Source organism: Myxocyprinus asiaticus, chromosome 9 (assembly GCF_019703515.2).
Source record: "Myxocyprinus asiaticus isolate MX2 ecotype Aquarium Trade chromosome 9, UBuf_Myxa_2, whole genome shotgun sequence".
NCBI classification, from domain to species: domain Eukaryota; kingdom Metazoa; phylum Chordata; class Actinopteri; order Cypriniformes; family Catostomidae; genus Myxocyprinus; species Myxocyprinus asiaticus.
The window spans coordinates 38,358,944-38,374,778 of record NC_059352.1 but is presented as its reverse complement, the minus strand read 5'-3'; positions in this window follow the sequence as shown (position 1 = coordinate 38,374,778).

Sequence of the window (15,835 nt, the reverse complement as noted above, 5' to 3'; positions counted from 1 at the left end):
ATATACACAAAACCAGGCAGAGAATGAAAGAAGCCTTTTGTCAGTACTTTGATTACTGTTTGGCATTGTGACTCCTGAACAGGCTCTTACAATTACTACAACACAAGAACAGGAGAGAGGGAGAGGAATGAAGAGAAGAAAAGTGAGAGAGACTGCTGCGCTGAGCGCATGTCATTAGTCATGCAATATCATGGCTATTCTTGCTAGTCAGAGAGGATCTTATTTAGTGCCTTCCAGATTAGTGCCACTATGCGGGTCACTGACAGCTCGACAGAATGTTTTCTCTGAAAGAAAATGTCTATTCAGAAATTCAGAAATACACATTTAAGTAAAATACAAGGCTGCTTTCAAATTCTTGTATTTTCATAATACATACTGAATTCAATACTGGATAGCAGTGATGTACACATAATTGGATGCAGGGCAGAATTTGAGGGAACAGTTCTGCATGCCATAGCCTATATGTTCAATCACTTTCATACAGTTGAGAAGCAACCCACAGCAACATCATACTAATATTTTAAATATTTGATGAAAAAATAAATAACAGATAAAATATAAAGTTAAAGAAAGATAAAACATAGCTTGAACAAAATACTGTAAAAAGGATAAGCGAGAGTACAACATGCAATATGAGGTATATGTAAAACAATGATATGACAGGCCTGCAGCTGGTTACTGCTTGCAGGTACTGTACTATATTGATGGTGGAATGGAATAACCTGAATTCTCCTTGTGTGGTAATTTTCAATCACACAGATGTGTATTGTACCACTCTTTTTTTTTTTTCTCTCCCTTTTGTTTCTCTTTCCCTGTGCCTCTTTATACTATCTTATTTATAGATGCTGATCGGTAGAAATAAGAGAATTTGAAAGCCATAAACATATATAAAAAATAAAATAAACTGGTAAAGAAATGTTGGTCTTTTTGTGTGGGCATGTTTTGTAGGTCTTAAAATTAGAGGTTGTCTCATTTGTTAGTATAAGTGCATTAGTATTAGTATTTTTCAACATTTATTTTCTTAAAAAAAAAAAAAGTATTTAATTACAGTGACATTTCTGAAAAGTGCATGTCTACTTTGATGTAACAGATGACTGAAGCATCAATGACTTCTGCTACCTAGATTTTGATGTGGTCAGAGGAACATATTCAAATAATGTGAAGTGAAAATAAAAGAATTTTTTTACATTATAATTATTATTTTTATGTTTCTATCACTGGGACCCCAAACATACTAAAAACAGTAAAGTCAATCTCAAGAAGATTAAAAAAAGGGTTAAATATATTTAAAGGAACTGTGTCTTGTAATGCAGTAGTGAAGTTTGTAATCAATAGTGTATCAAACTGAAATCAGAATAAAGTGCTTTGCCATAGCAGCAGTAATGAGATAATGCACTATCCTGATTCTTACTGGTTGTAACAGCAGTCATCAAATTCCAGAACTGTCACTTCTGGCAGCGAGGTACATTAATGTTGAATGTTCTTAAAAATGTCCTGAGGAAGTGAAATTCTTGCTCTCTTAAATTCACCTGCTCTGTAACCTTTACCTTGTTAACATAGAGACAGTGCTTTCCTCTTCTGACAGGCAACTGGAGAACAAATGTCACTCTCGAGTGAGTTTGCGAGTGATGCAGAGTGCGTTTGGTTTTGAGTGTCTGTCTGGGAAAGTCTAAGTGCGAATGTCTGTATTTGGTAGTGGGAAGGGGGGTGTGCATTGAATGTTCTGAAACTTGGGGAATATTGCTCCATGCCTACACATTAAATAAATGAATTTCACATGTGATAAGGCCCTGTACCTTCGTTGGTCCCAGAGTACTGGGCCATCTCCCCTCACTCGTCCGTCAGAGTCTAGAAATCCATTGCCGGAATTATGGGGAGCGGTTCAACAATTCAGATTAGTGCTCATGTTTATTAATGCTCTACATCTATGCAAACAATGTGTCAAGCTGAAAGTTTATTGTAATTGCCAAAGCAAACAAAACTTGAAAGAAGCAATTTCCAGCTACAATGTGCCGTACCAAGTAATGAGGCAATTGGCATTCCTGTCCAGTCATACACTCTGCAGACTTTCCATCACTTCAACATTCAACAAGATAGATCATTTTGTAAATAATGACGGTGCTAGCTAACATGTTAGACCACAAGAGGAAAAAGAATGAATAAAGATAATAGAAGAAAAAATAAAAATAAAAATAGAACTACTTAAATTGTTGACAATCTTTACTGTGCGATTATTAGATTTACATTAATACAGAGTGTGACTGAAAAGTAGACATGTCATAGTCAGTTTATAATCCAACTGAGAGCTCAATCGGATTGAAAAGCCTTCATGTAAACACCGTGATCCGAATGAAATTTCCATCCAATTTAAAGGGGTCGTGTAGATCGTGTAGAAAAATATTAGCCATGTAAACAATTGCATCCAACTACTTTTTTTAATCAGATTCTAAATAACATTGCGCTCACGCACAGAGCTGTGGTGTGTATGTATGTTTATACTCTCGCAGGATCCTAATTTATTCAAAGCAATGACAACACACATTATTAAGGGTATGCAGGCTCGCACTGAATATTCTGCAGTGCACATATGTTCTTTCACGACATAATATAAAGCCAAAAATAGTGTTGTGTCATTCTTAATAGGAATTTTAATCAGCATGTGTGGCTATACGCCATTCTGTGTTTCATTCCTCAGTCTTTCTCCACTTCTTCAGAAGGCAACGACTGATGCTCATGTGCAGACGTTTTGTTCAGAATATATGTAATGCATATGTAAACTATAATATTTGTATCGGACTGCAAAGTTTAGGGTACATAAAAACAGTACATTCAGAATCTACAATCTGACTGAATTTATTCTGATTTAACCTGGAGGAGTGAATTGAAGAATGTGCTGTTCCATTGGCTGTCCTGAAGGCCAAAAGCCTTTAATTTGATGCGGGCAGCTACATGCAACCAGGACAGCCTGGAAACTCCAGGGATAAATGTGGAAAACCTCAAAATATATTCACACAAAACCCCTTCAACTTGGAAAAGTTTACCACACTCCACAGTAAACACACAAAAAAAGCATTTTCGTATTATGTTTTCATACCTCCTTCTGAAAAATTCAATAATCAGCACATAAATCAAAACTTTCAGTAGGCATCACACAAGTCCAAAACATTCAATAATCAGCACACAAGGTATAAACTTTCAATAAGCATCACACAAGTCCACAATAATCAGTAATCCCTATACAAGGAAAAATCAATTCAATTCAAAATTCAAAAAAGTTAATGCACAGTTCAACTCAGTTCAATAAAGTTGCAAGGAAAATCAAAGCAGTTTGTCACCAGTTAGTTTGTGAGTTACTTACTCACAATACCAGCTATGTTTGCTTGCAGACCAGACTTCTCTGTGACCTTGATATGGGCAACAGATGAATATACAGCTTGATACTCCACAATCCAATATGGGTTTGCCTGTAAAACCAGAGTACACTCCACACACTCCAAATACAACTTAACACTAGGTGAGCCCCATTTTCACAACAGTGGCTTCAGCACAAACACAGGTAAGTGATAAATCTTCTGGCTTAATTCGACGACAGAGTACTTTTGTCATGAAAAACAACAAAGCACTGCTTTTTTTTTTCATTTGTTGCCTGTCCTTCAAAATCTCACTGCCGCCATCTTGATTCAAACAATTCCTAGTTTAAAGGTGAATTAGGGGTGGAGCCAGGATCAACGCCATCTTTGTTCTCCAGTAAATATATAATGATTTAATGGATGAATGAGTGTATTTATTGAGGCTTTGGAAGTTACTCTGTCATGAAATAATATGTTTTACTGAAGAGATGAGTTGAATGGTTTCAGGGGTTTTATTATTGTAGATAATATCGTCACAATTCAGTTTTAAACAAATGTGAAAACACAAGTAGATGTACATGGCGATAAGACGAAATATAGCTGTGTGCAACAATTACGGGGCCAAGCACCTAATCTGACCCACAGTGTGGCTATGACATATGTGGTGAACAATCAAACAAAATGGAATTCAAACAGACAGTTAATTGCAGTAGTTAATTGCACATTTTTTGCTTGCCATTGTAGGAACGTGTTGCTACAACTCAACAAAAATGCAGTTTTTTGATTAGCACCATAGTTCACACAAACTGAACTATTAAGGTATAAATTAATGCATGGTTAATATTTCATCTTTCAGTATTAAATTTAGATACTATGCATTCAGAACAATGGCAAGAATATTTTGGAAGTTGTTTGGAAAGTAAACAATGCATAGGTAAAACTTTAAACAATTTTTTAACTGTGAACTTTAGACTATGCAAATGAGTTCCACCCAGAGAGGAAGGGTGGGCCACATTGTGTGGGCCCCCTCGGATGTCAGCAAACTATCAAAACCATGGAACACAAAGGCATCAAAATGGAATTTCCTTCTCATCAGAAAGGTGTAAAATTATCCTTACATCAGCCATGCCTTTTTACTGAGTCTCCGGCCTGGTGGGAGACACAAACAGATCACCCCAAATTCTGAGTTTCTGGCTGGTGAGTCAGGAGGCAACAACAGAATATGCAACATCAAAAGTTCTGAGTCTCTGGTCTGCGAGGAAGGAGACAAAACAGAGCACTAACAGAATAACAATCCATGTTCTCTGTTTCCTGTCCAGAGAGACACAAACATATCACCCTAGTTATGTGTCTTTAGTCTGCAAGGAAGGAGACAATAACAATTTTAAGAAGTACACTCAACCACGTTCTGAGTGTCCTGTCCAGAGAGATATCAACAGAATATGTCACTTTTCCTGCCGGCAAATCAAGAGGCAAAACAAAAAATAGATCCACGTACCTGGTCTCTGCTAATAGAGACACCAACAGAAACCTACAATGTTCTGGGTATTCAGTCCAGAGAGACAGAAACAGATTGACAAAGTATCAAGTAAAAGTTTATATCTACACAACCGTTCAAAAGTTTAGGGTCTCTTACTCATTCTTTATTTTTTATTTTTATTTTTATTTTTTTATTCACATTTTAGAATAATAGTAAAGTCATCACAACTATGGAATAATAGAAATGGAAATATGGGAATTATGTTGTGACTAAAAAAAATCAAAAATAAATCAAAACTATGTTATGTTTTAGCATCTTCAAAGTGGCCACTAGATTTTGCAGAAATGTACTCTTGGCATTTTCTCAACCAACTTCTTGAGGTATCACCCTTGGGATGCTTTTTAAACAGTATTGAAGGAATTCCTATCTCTATGCTGGTCACTTAGTGGCTGCTTTTCTTAATTATTCGGTTCATTTCAAAAACTTTTATTTATTTATTTATTTATTTTTTATAAAATGTTTGTTTTGTAATTAAATTATTATGTTGGCACAATTATATTTTTGTCTACAAAACGAATTTCAAGCATTTAAGCATATGCCTTCAGATCAAAAGGTTTTTAAGATCATGAGAAACATTTCAGGCAAGTGGCCCCAAACTTTTGAACGGTAGTGTATTGTGGCAACGGGGGCATGGTCAAGCGTCCGTCCGGAGAGAGAGAAAGCAGTAAGGGTGCTTGCACCTGAGCTAGATTATTTATAACACCTGTCTCTAATTCCAGTGAGCATGGGGAGAGCAGCATATAAGCAGCCACGCCACTAGCAGAGAGAGAGAGAATCTGGCACAAGGAAGGCCACGGTGCTCCTGAAGCTACTACGTTTAATCTGTTATGTTTGTGAAGCTGATGTGTTTAAGTTACTACGTGCCCGTGAAGTTAATGAGTTTAAGTCTACGTGCCTATGAAGTTGACGAGTTTGTGAAGTTGTAAAGCATTGAAGTGGCCAATAAAACGTCCTACGTAAGCCTGGAAAAACCTGCTTCCCTGTGTTCTCCTTCCCTTCTGGTTGTGAACTGTTACATGTATATATAAATGAAAGAAATAAAATAAATTCAGTACAATAGACAAAGCAGTTTGTTTATATGTTTACCATGGTATATACAGTATTTATTTATTTTTATTTTAAATGACAAGAAATCAAGAATTCAACAAACTACTTGTCTACACTCCACCCCCTCTACCAGCTGTGCAGTGTCACACACAAAAATTACTCACTCTGTGGGGCTCTGTATGGGAATTTAGACCATACACATGAAATGGTTAAAGTATACTTCACTGCTATAGCAGTTACTCATGACCTTATCAAGAGCAGATTGGTAGGCAAACACCCTCTGGTCAGTAGATTCTTGCAAGATGCAAGATGTTTGATACCTTTTTTCCCTGCCACTGTCCCGGTCTGGGACATGGCTATGGTATTAGATGTGCTTAAGTGTCCCCCATTTGAGCCATTAATAGCAGTAAGCTTACGTATAATCTCACTGAAGACTGTGCTGCTTCTCCCTTTGGCATCAGTCAAACGCATTGGGGACCTTCATGCCCTTTCGTCAATAACTCCTGTGTGGAGTTTGGACCGGGCCTATCAAAGGCCATTCTTAAGCACAGGAAAGGTTTTGCACCCAAAGTGCTGGCAACCCCTATTAGGGCTCAGGTTGTTACCTTAAATGTATTCTCCCCTCCTTCCTTTGAGTCAGACAAGGCTAAGAGACTACATACATATGCACTGCCCAGTGAGAGCATTAAGCATGTACATTGACTCAACAAAATTCAGGGTCTCAGAACAACTGTTTGTTTGCTTTGTATGCCACACCAAAGATTTGGCTGTATCTAAGCAAAGAATGTCCCACTGTGTCGAGGATGCTTATGCGCTTGCATATGACTCACACGACATACAAATAGGTAAGGTCATGTCTATAGACGACATTTGTCCAGCTGAAGGTTGGACTTCGGCTAACACTTTTGCCATGTTTTATAATCTGCATGTATCTTTCTTCTCCTTCCACATATTAATGGATGAACATGGTTAAACACTAACCAAATACGATGGTTAATAATTTGTTAGATTAAAGCTGTGTCTCTCTGTTCTCACTGGTGTGAATGAGTACATGTTAAGAATGTTAATATCAATAATTAATAATTTTATTTATATAGCATTTTTTAGCAATTAAGCACAAAGTGCTTCACAAAACATAAAATCAAAAACATGCAGTAAAACACAACATATTCACATAACATAGTAATAAAAGTGAGTGTTAATCAGTAGCCTGTCAGGTGATGGCATGGCACCAAAAGCCTTGGCCAGACGATCGCTCTGCTCCCCTCACTACCACTGACCAGAAATAGGTGTTGAGACATTGTTGCAATGCTCAGCAAGGCTAGTGTCTCTGTCTTGACATCGAGCTGTTGGTTATGGTTCCATCTCCCTTCCTATTTTTCAATGACAGTGTGGGCTCCAGCAACAGCTAGTAGACATTGCACATCAGCTCTATGGCATGATGGTTTATTGCTCCCACAGAGTCGACTTCTGACGTAGTGTCGAATTTACCTTTAAAGGGAATGTCTTGGTTAGTAGTGCGACCTTGGTTCCCTGAATGGAGGGAACGAGACGCAATGATACTGCAGCTACTGATTTTTCACTGTCATGGGACAATAGATATGCTCTCTTTCTCTTCAGTCAGAAAATTCTGATGATGTGAAGCCGGCTTCTGCTTCCATGCTCACGATGACGTCAGCATAGGCGGAGCGCTAAGCTTCACCAGCATCTCATTCCCTCTTTTCAGGAAACCAGGGTTATGCTATTAACCAAGATGACTTGTATTACACATAAATAAATGACTGAAGTTCAACTTTACACAAGCTGATAGGTACTTTGAACTTGTATATTTAGCTGATCGGCTCACTCAGATGTGAAATGTTAAGCCATTCGGCTCACTTGGTGTAAGCTTATTGGTCCTTTAACATGTAATTGGGTAGCCAATCAACTTGTGTCTCTCCCTTTGTCTAACATTTAAGTAGCTTAGCTTTGCAGATACGCACTGTGAGAGCTTTTCTCTGAAAATGCTCAGGTGGTTTCTGGGGATTTTGGCTTGCACGCAGGGGTGGAAAGAGTACTGAAAAATCATACTCAAGTAGAAGTACTGTTACTTCCCAAAAATTTTTGTGTGAGTAGAGTAAAAGTAGCTGTCCTAAAAACTACTCAAGTAAGAGTACTCATGAGTAGTGAGTATTGAGTACCAAGTTGCAAAACCTATGCCCCATTATAATGAACACTGTATGCCAACTTTTAAAATACATCACTTATCTATACACTACATGAATCTGATTCCAAAAAATAAAAGGGAGACATGATAACAGAAATTAAAAGATTAAAAATTATTTTCAATACACTGATCACCATTTTAAATTGTAATGTATGAAACAATGACATTAAAATCAGTTTATGTTTAGGGTCTAAATTTCCCTCAATGCCGACAGAGCGTTATTGTTGTGCATAAAACATGTTCAACACAATGCAAGGAATGCAAAAATAAGCAGGATCACTTGGCATGTCATGTCCTGCACAATAAAGGAGGTAGAGCAGACATGGAAAAAGTTGTTTGGTACAGGAGCTACATCACACTTAAAAAGGAATAATTCACCCAAAAATGAAAATTCTCTAATCATTTACTCACCCTCATGCCATCCTGGATGTGTATGACTTTATTCTTCTGCAGAACACAAATTAAGATTTTTAGAAGAATATCTCAGCTCTTTTGGTCCATACAATGCTCAAATATTTAAGCTCCATAAATCACATAAATCAGCATAAAAGTAGTCTAATTCATGTGTCTCCAGTGGTTAAATCCATGTCTTCAGAAGAGATATGATAGATGTGGTGAGAAACAGATCAATATTTAATTCCTTTTTTACTATTAATTCTCCTCCCTGCTCAGTCAATCTCCACTTTAAATTTCACATTGTTCTTCTTGTGTTTTTAGTGATTCACATTCGTCATGCATATCGCCACCTACTGGGCAGAGAGAAGAATTTCTTGCAAAAAAGGACTTAAATATTGATCTGTTTCTCACCCACACCTGTCATATAAATTCTGAAGTCATGGATTAAACCACTGGAGTTTTATGTATTACTTTTATGCTGCTTCTATGTGCTTTTTGGAGCATCAACATTTTGACACCCCTTCACTTACATTGAATGGACCTACAGAGCTGAAATATTATTCTAAAATTCTTAATTTGTGTTCTGAAGAAAGAAAGTCATGCACATCTGGGATGGCATGAGGGTGAGTAAATGATAAGAGAATTTTCATTTTTGTGTGAATTATTTCTTTAAGTAGCACATGGGGGGGGGGGGGGGGGGGCACATTGTCCTCCTTTTGAGATACAGTGTTCAACATTGATTTAGTTCTTGTATCTTTTAAGCCCAGAAATAGTTGTGTTCTCATTGTCATGCATGATGCACAATTTTCTGAAGTTTGTGACTGGTGGAATGTTCTGCCTGAGGTATTGCTCTACAAGGGTTGATACTTTTCTATCTTTATAAAGGCTAAGCATAATTATAAATTATTTTATCACCTCTACTTTCCTGGTAATTTATTATACCAATTAACACACTCTCTACATCTGGGGTTGGTATTATTAAAAAACAAACAATATTTTAAAAAAAATATTATTAATAAAAATGTCACTGTTTTATTCTATTACATTAATACTTTTAAAGCTACTCAAGTTATTCAGCCAAAAGTAGTGAATGGTTTTCTTGTTTCCTTGTTAATGTTGTTTGATTAATAGCCTTTATATGACATACCGGCAAGTAGAGTTTTCGCATGTGGCGGACTGAGTCCCCGTGAACTTCGTACTCTTCCTCGCAGAATCCCTGGCGAAGTCATTACTGTACCTCTCAAGATGGCACTGGTAAATGCTCATTCAATAACTAACAAAACTTTTGTGTTGAATGATATTATTCAAACCAAGGAGTTGGACTTTTTGTTTTTGACTGAAACCTGGCAGAGAAATATGGAAAATGCTCCGTTTTTAGAATTATGCCCAAAGGATTACACTTTTATTAGCCTTCCTAGAACCTCAGGCTGTGGTGGAGGACTTGCTGCTGTGTTTAGAAAATATTTCTTTTGTCAGATGGTAAATGTTGGGTCTTTCTCCTCTTTTAAAATGCAAATGTTTCAAGTTGGACGTACTAATCCCTTTTACTGTATTTTAATTTACCGTCCACCTGGCCCAAACAGACATTTTTTAGATGATTTTAGTGATTTTTTCTCATCTATTCTTACATTTTCTAGTATTGTGATTCTTGGTGATTTTAATATTCATATTGATGATGTCTCTGATAAATTTGCATCTAACTTTATGAATGTCACTGAATCTTTTAATCTTACTCAACATGTTACTGAACCCACTCATATAAAAGGGCATACTCTAGATCTTGTCTTTAGTTATGGTTTACATATCAGCTCTGTTTTGTCCGAGGACCTTTGTATCTCAGATCATAATTGTATCTTATTTGACCTGCCCTTTAATCTAAACTCATCATGTGGTAGTCGGGTAATTACCTCTCGCATCCTAAATAACCATTCTGCAGAAAAATGTCCTGCTGCTTTTGACAATACCACCATTATTATGTCGCATAGAAATGTCGATGTTCAAGTGCAATCTTTTAATGAGTATTGCCTTTCAATCTTGGATGAAGTTGCTCCTATGAAAAGTTTTGTCATAAAACTGAGCATTTGTGGAAATCTACTCATTTACTAGTTCACTATCAGCATTTAAAAGAACTGTTAATGGATTTCAATAGCATGGTTAAGGATGCCAGAATTAAATACTTCTCCAATCTTATATCTAGTAGCAGACGCAATCCCAAAATTCTTTTTGACACCATTAATAACATTGTCTCTCCTCCATCACCTGCTCCATTTTCAGATGATGAGTGCAACAGTTTACTTTCTTTTTTCATGAGTAATATAAACAATATACGAGATAACATTATTCCTTCTCATTCCCTTCAAATACCTTGTATCTCCAAGCCAGTAATCCTGGAGAATTTTTCTCAGATAACATTAGATGATCTTACCAAACTGGTTAGCTCTATGAAAATTTCCTCCAGTTCTCTTGATGTGGTACCCACTGCTCTGTTCAAAAATGTAATTAATGACACTATTGGTCCCTGCGTGCTCTCTATAATTAATAATTCACTGATATCTGGTTATGTTCCAATTTATTTCAAACAAGCTGTTGTTCAACTCCTTCTTAAAAAAAAAAAAAATAATAATCTTGATCCATCTTTGTCCCAAAACTACAGGCCTATTTCTAAGTTGCCGTTTATGGCTAAGGTTTTGATGCATTATAGGATGCTTATAATGTGTTTGACATTTCAGTCTGGTTTCCGTCGTTTGCACTCTACTGAAACTGCTCTCCTTAGAGTTTCAAATGATCTGTTAATGCAAGGTGATGCAGGTAAATGTTCTGTACTGATTCTTTTAGATCTTAAAGCTGCTTCTGACACTGTCAATCACTGTTTATTTGTGATTGGCTTCAAAAAGGTGTTGGTATCTCTGGAACAGCCTTGAAGTGGTTCTCGTCATACTTATCAGACAGGTCTTTTTCAGTCAGAGTTCAAAATAATGTCTCATGAACAGCATCTGTGTCCTGTGGTGTTCCCCAGGGCTCTGTTTTGGCCCCATTGCTTTTTGCATTATATTTGTTGCCTTAGGGCAATTAATAAGTACATTTCAGGGTGTCTGTTATCACTGTTATGCAGATGATATTCAACTATATATTTCTTTTTAGCCACATGCAATTACTAAATTGTCTATTCTTCTAAATTGCATAAACTCTATAAAAGATTGGATGGCTGAAAACTACTTGCAGTTAAATGGCAAAAAAACAGAAATTCTTATTTCTGCTCCTGCTGGTGTTCTCCCAAAGGTGATGGAAACTCTTGGTCCTTTATCTCATTTTGTGAAGCCTACCCTTTGAAATGTAGGTGTTTATATGGGACAGACCTTGAGTCTTGATCAGCATGTAAATTCGCTTGTGCATACTTGTTTTTATCAGTTGAGAAATATTGCTAAACTAAGGCCAGTTGTGTCCACAGTAGAGATGGAGATGATTATACATGCGTTCAATTCCTCTTGTCTCGATTATTGCAATTCTCTTTTTACTTGTCTTAATAATGCATCCTTGAAACGATTACAAGTGGTTCAAAATGCTGCTGCCAAACTTTTAACTAAATCATCAAAAAGATCACATGTAACACCAATTCTAAATTCTTTACATTGTCTCCCAGTTAAATTTAGAATTCAATTTAAAATTCTTGTGATGGTGTTTAGAGCATTGCATGGTCAAGCTCCTGCTTATATAAAAGAGTTGTTGCAACCTTATAACTCCAGAAGGAATCTGATATCTTAGGAACAGGTCTTGTTTGCTGTTCCTTGCTTTAGAATAAAGACTAAAGGTGACTGTGCTTTTGAGGTTGTTGCTCCCAAATTGTGGAATGCTCTCATTTTTAAAAAGCAGCTAATAACCCACTTGTTTAAAATTGCTTTTGTCTAATTTGTTTGTTTTGTCTTTTTTTAATTTATTTTGTATTTTTTATTTTTTTTATGCTTCCGTGTTTTTATATTGTGGATGTTAAGCACATTGTGATGTCTGTTCTAGAAAGGTGCTATAGAAATAAAAATTACTTACTTACTTACATAGCCTACTAGACAGTGCTCAATTTGGTTACACTTCAAGTCCAGCATTTTGATGCAAATACACTTTTTGTCCCACTGTTTAAGTTCACTTTAGACATAAACGACTGTGTTTACATTAAATCCTCACCAAAACGGGCACTGGTGGAATTTTGAAGTGTATTTGACCGTTTAGGCGCGAACACGCATTAGTGCCTGTCAATCAAACAGCATGCGCCTGTCAATCAATCAGCATGCAGCTACAGACGTCAGGAAATAAAAAGTCAATCTTTTATATTTCACCTAGATCAACCAACCAGTGGTGCTCTTGCTATCACGATCGTTGTAATGAACACACCTGTTCTAGATGTAGAACATAGGCTAAATATAGAAAATTACTCAAAAGTTTGATCGAGGACATCTCTCTTTTTTCCGATAAACATCTAGATCATTTCATTGCCCAACCCTATTGATAACTTTGCATTAATCTCTCACAGCAGCGCAATAATCTCATTGATAGATAGTTAAATTACAGGCAACGTTATAGACACATAATTTAGTAAGCAGAAATATGAAATTTACCGCAATATGTTTTTTCAAATTAGAGGCAGAATTAATGCTGATATCTGGCTTGAGTAAGTTAAATTTACATGACACAGTCAAGCAATTTACCTTTTTCACTGCGAAAAGCCCTTTCAGGTGCGGCTGTGATGTTCAGGTGTAAACTGTGCTTGAGGCATCCATAACAGTTGGCGCCAGATCTACAACTGCCATTCAAGTTTTTTACGTGTGATTTGATTGGATGGGAGTCACGAGACTCTCTCCCTAGCCAATCATGTTGATAGATAAAAATAAAATCAGGACAGGAAAGTAGCGAACACAGACGATGGGAAAATAGTACAGTAAAAGTACAGTTACAGCACTTAAAACGTACTCAAGTAAAAGTATAAAATGTATAAACTACTTAAAAAAGTACAATTCCTGGGAAAAACTACTTAATTACAGTAATGTGAGTATTTGTAATTCGTTACTTTACACCCCTGCTTGCACGGTAAGGTCTCCTTTGGCCATGACACATAGAAGCACGTCTATAACAATGTAAGCCTTACATCCTAGCACACATTGCTATCTTAGGTCATTACTTTTAATAAATCCACACATAGCTAGGCTGAGTCACTTGTTAAATAAGCTCTGGGCTTTCAGGTCCAGGAACACATTGAGTCAGGTCAGCCATTTAAGCCTTTTGGCCAAGCAGGCCAAGATACACCTAGTTTGCATACATTTGTTGCATATGGCCCTTCAGAGTAGCAGCAGTATACAAGTCTTGGCGATAGATCTGCTTAGTTGGGGGGGGGGGGGGTTTGTTTCATGTTTATGTTATGCATTGTGCAGCTTGTCTGCTTTGTAGCAACATGTATTGTGTTTTTTTTTCTAATTGTGCAACAGCAGCAGCACATCCAAATGCATAGCTCAGTATGTCTGTGTGTATTCTATCAGAAAGACTTGCAGACTTAAGTGAAATTGGCATGATATTTATTTGATGAAATAATTATGAAACACATGTATTTAATGTCTCTTTGGCATAAGCCCTGTCTGATGTCTAGTGAGATTACTACTTGAACAGTAAGGTCGTGCTGGAGATAGGAGGTATGGGGCAAGGAGCCAACCCCAAAAGGAGAACCCAAATACTATCCCAAAAGAGAGGAGTTCCAGGTGGGTTACAAACTAGGTCTTTGAGGCTGGAGTTTCAATCTGGAGAAGAGAAAAGAGATGTAAAAACATTTAATTTGTCAGTTGTGCATAAATTATGCAATATCCCTTGCATGGTTTGTGTAATACCTTTAAAAGAGGATAAGCCGTACTTTACATTTACTGATGAACCCTTCTGATGGGGGTGGGGTGTGGGGGTGGGGGTGGGGGGGCAAGGATAGTGTGATATCCTTGCTGAAGGATAACCATGCTTGCCAAAGGTTTAGCAATGCTGCATTTGAGCCCTACGATAAGGGCAACATTATTGTGCAATATTCTGTGCCAAAATATAAACAACATATGCGTTTGAGGCCTTTGATAAGGGCAAACGCTATTGGTGCAATATCCTTGCCCAAGGAAAACAATGTTAAGTTTGAGCCCTATGATAAGGGCGACATTGTTGTGCAATACCCTATGTCTAAAGATAAATAACATCTGATTATGAGCCCTCCAACGAGGGTGGCCGTTGTTTGTGAAATATCTTTGCCAAAAGATGAAAAACGTTGCGTTTGGGTCCTATGATAAGGACGACGTTGTTGTGCAATACCTTTGCCAAAAGATAAACAACATTTGCATTTGAGCCCTTCGACGAGGGTGAGCTTGGCTTGTGCAGTACCTATGCAAAGGAAAAAATATTCTTGGGATAGCAAATGAGCCCTAGTAAGAAGGATGAATATGATAATACACTATCCTTGCAGAAGGATAGACATGCTTGAATTTGATAATTATCTGAAATAAAAATATGAGTGGCTGAAATGCAATGAGTAGCCCTAGACCACCACCAGGCATGAAAAATGGATGACTTATGGAGAAGTGAGCGTGCATGATGATTTGAGGGTTGGGTCAAATATATTTCTGGTAGGATGAAAAAGAGCAGTGGCCAAGCATCTTGATCTTGGACTCTGGTAGCCCTTGATGAGAGACTGCAATGTTTGAGGGTAGTGTAAAGGTGATTTCTTTACCAATAACATGATATGGGTTCTCGAGATGGGGTGATGAATAGAGGAGAGTCAGCTGCAAAATGTGAATATATATCAGATATTTTTTCAAAGAAGGGAAAAATGGTTTGGAGAAAAGGAAATGTTGGAAAAGGATAGTTCACAAAAAGGCAGAAAGGAGAGTGAAACAGTAGTGAATTCTCTGTACCTCAGAAAACTGTAAAAGGCTAAAAGGAAATCAGCTTCCAAAAGAATATTAACATACTCTGAAAATGGGATGGGAAGTTTGCTGGCATAGGCACATAGGCGATAAAACTCCTGAAAATGAAAACGAGATAGGGAGTCAGCGATTTAATTGGAAAACCCAGGAATGTGCTCGGCTGAGAGAATTAAATTGCAGTTGATGCTTTCCTATATAAAATGTCTCTGTAGAGACATAATGAGACTGGAGGAAGACCAGACTTTTTAGATGATTGCGATGACATCAGCACAGGTGGAGCGCTAAGGCGAACTTCTTAGAAATAAAATACATGTGTTGCACTTCTCATAATATTCACCAGGTAGCGCAAGGAACACGCCCCTCT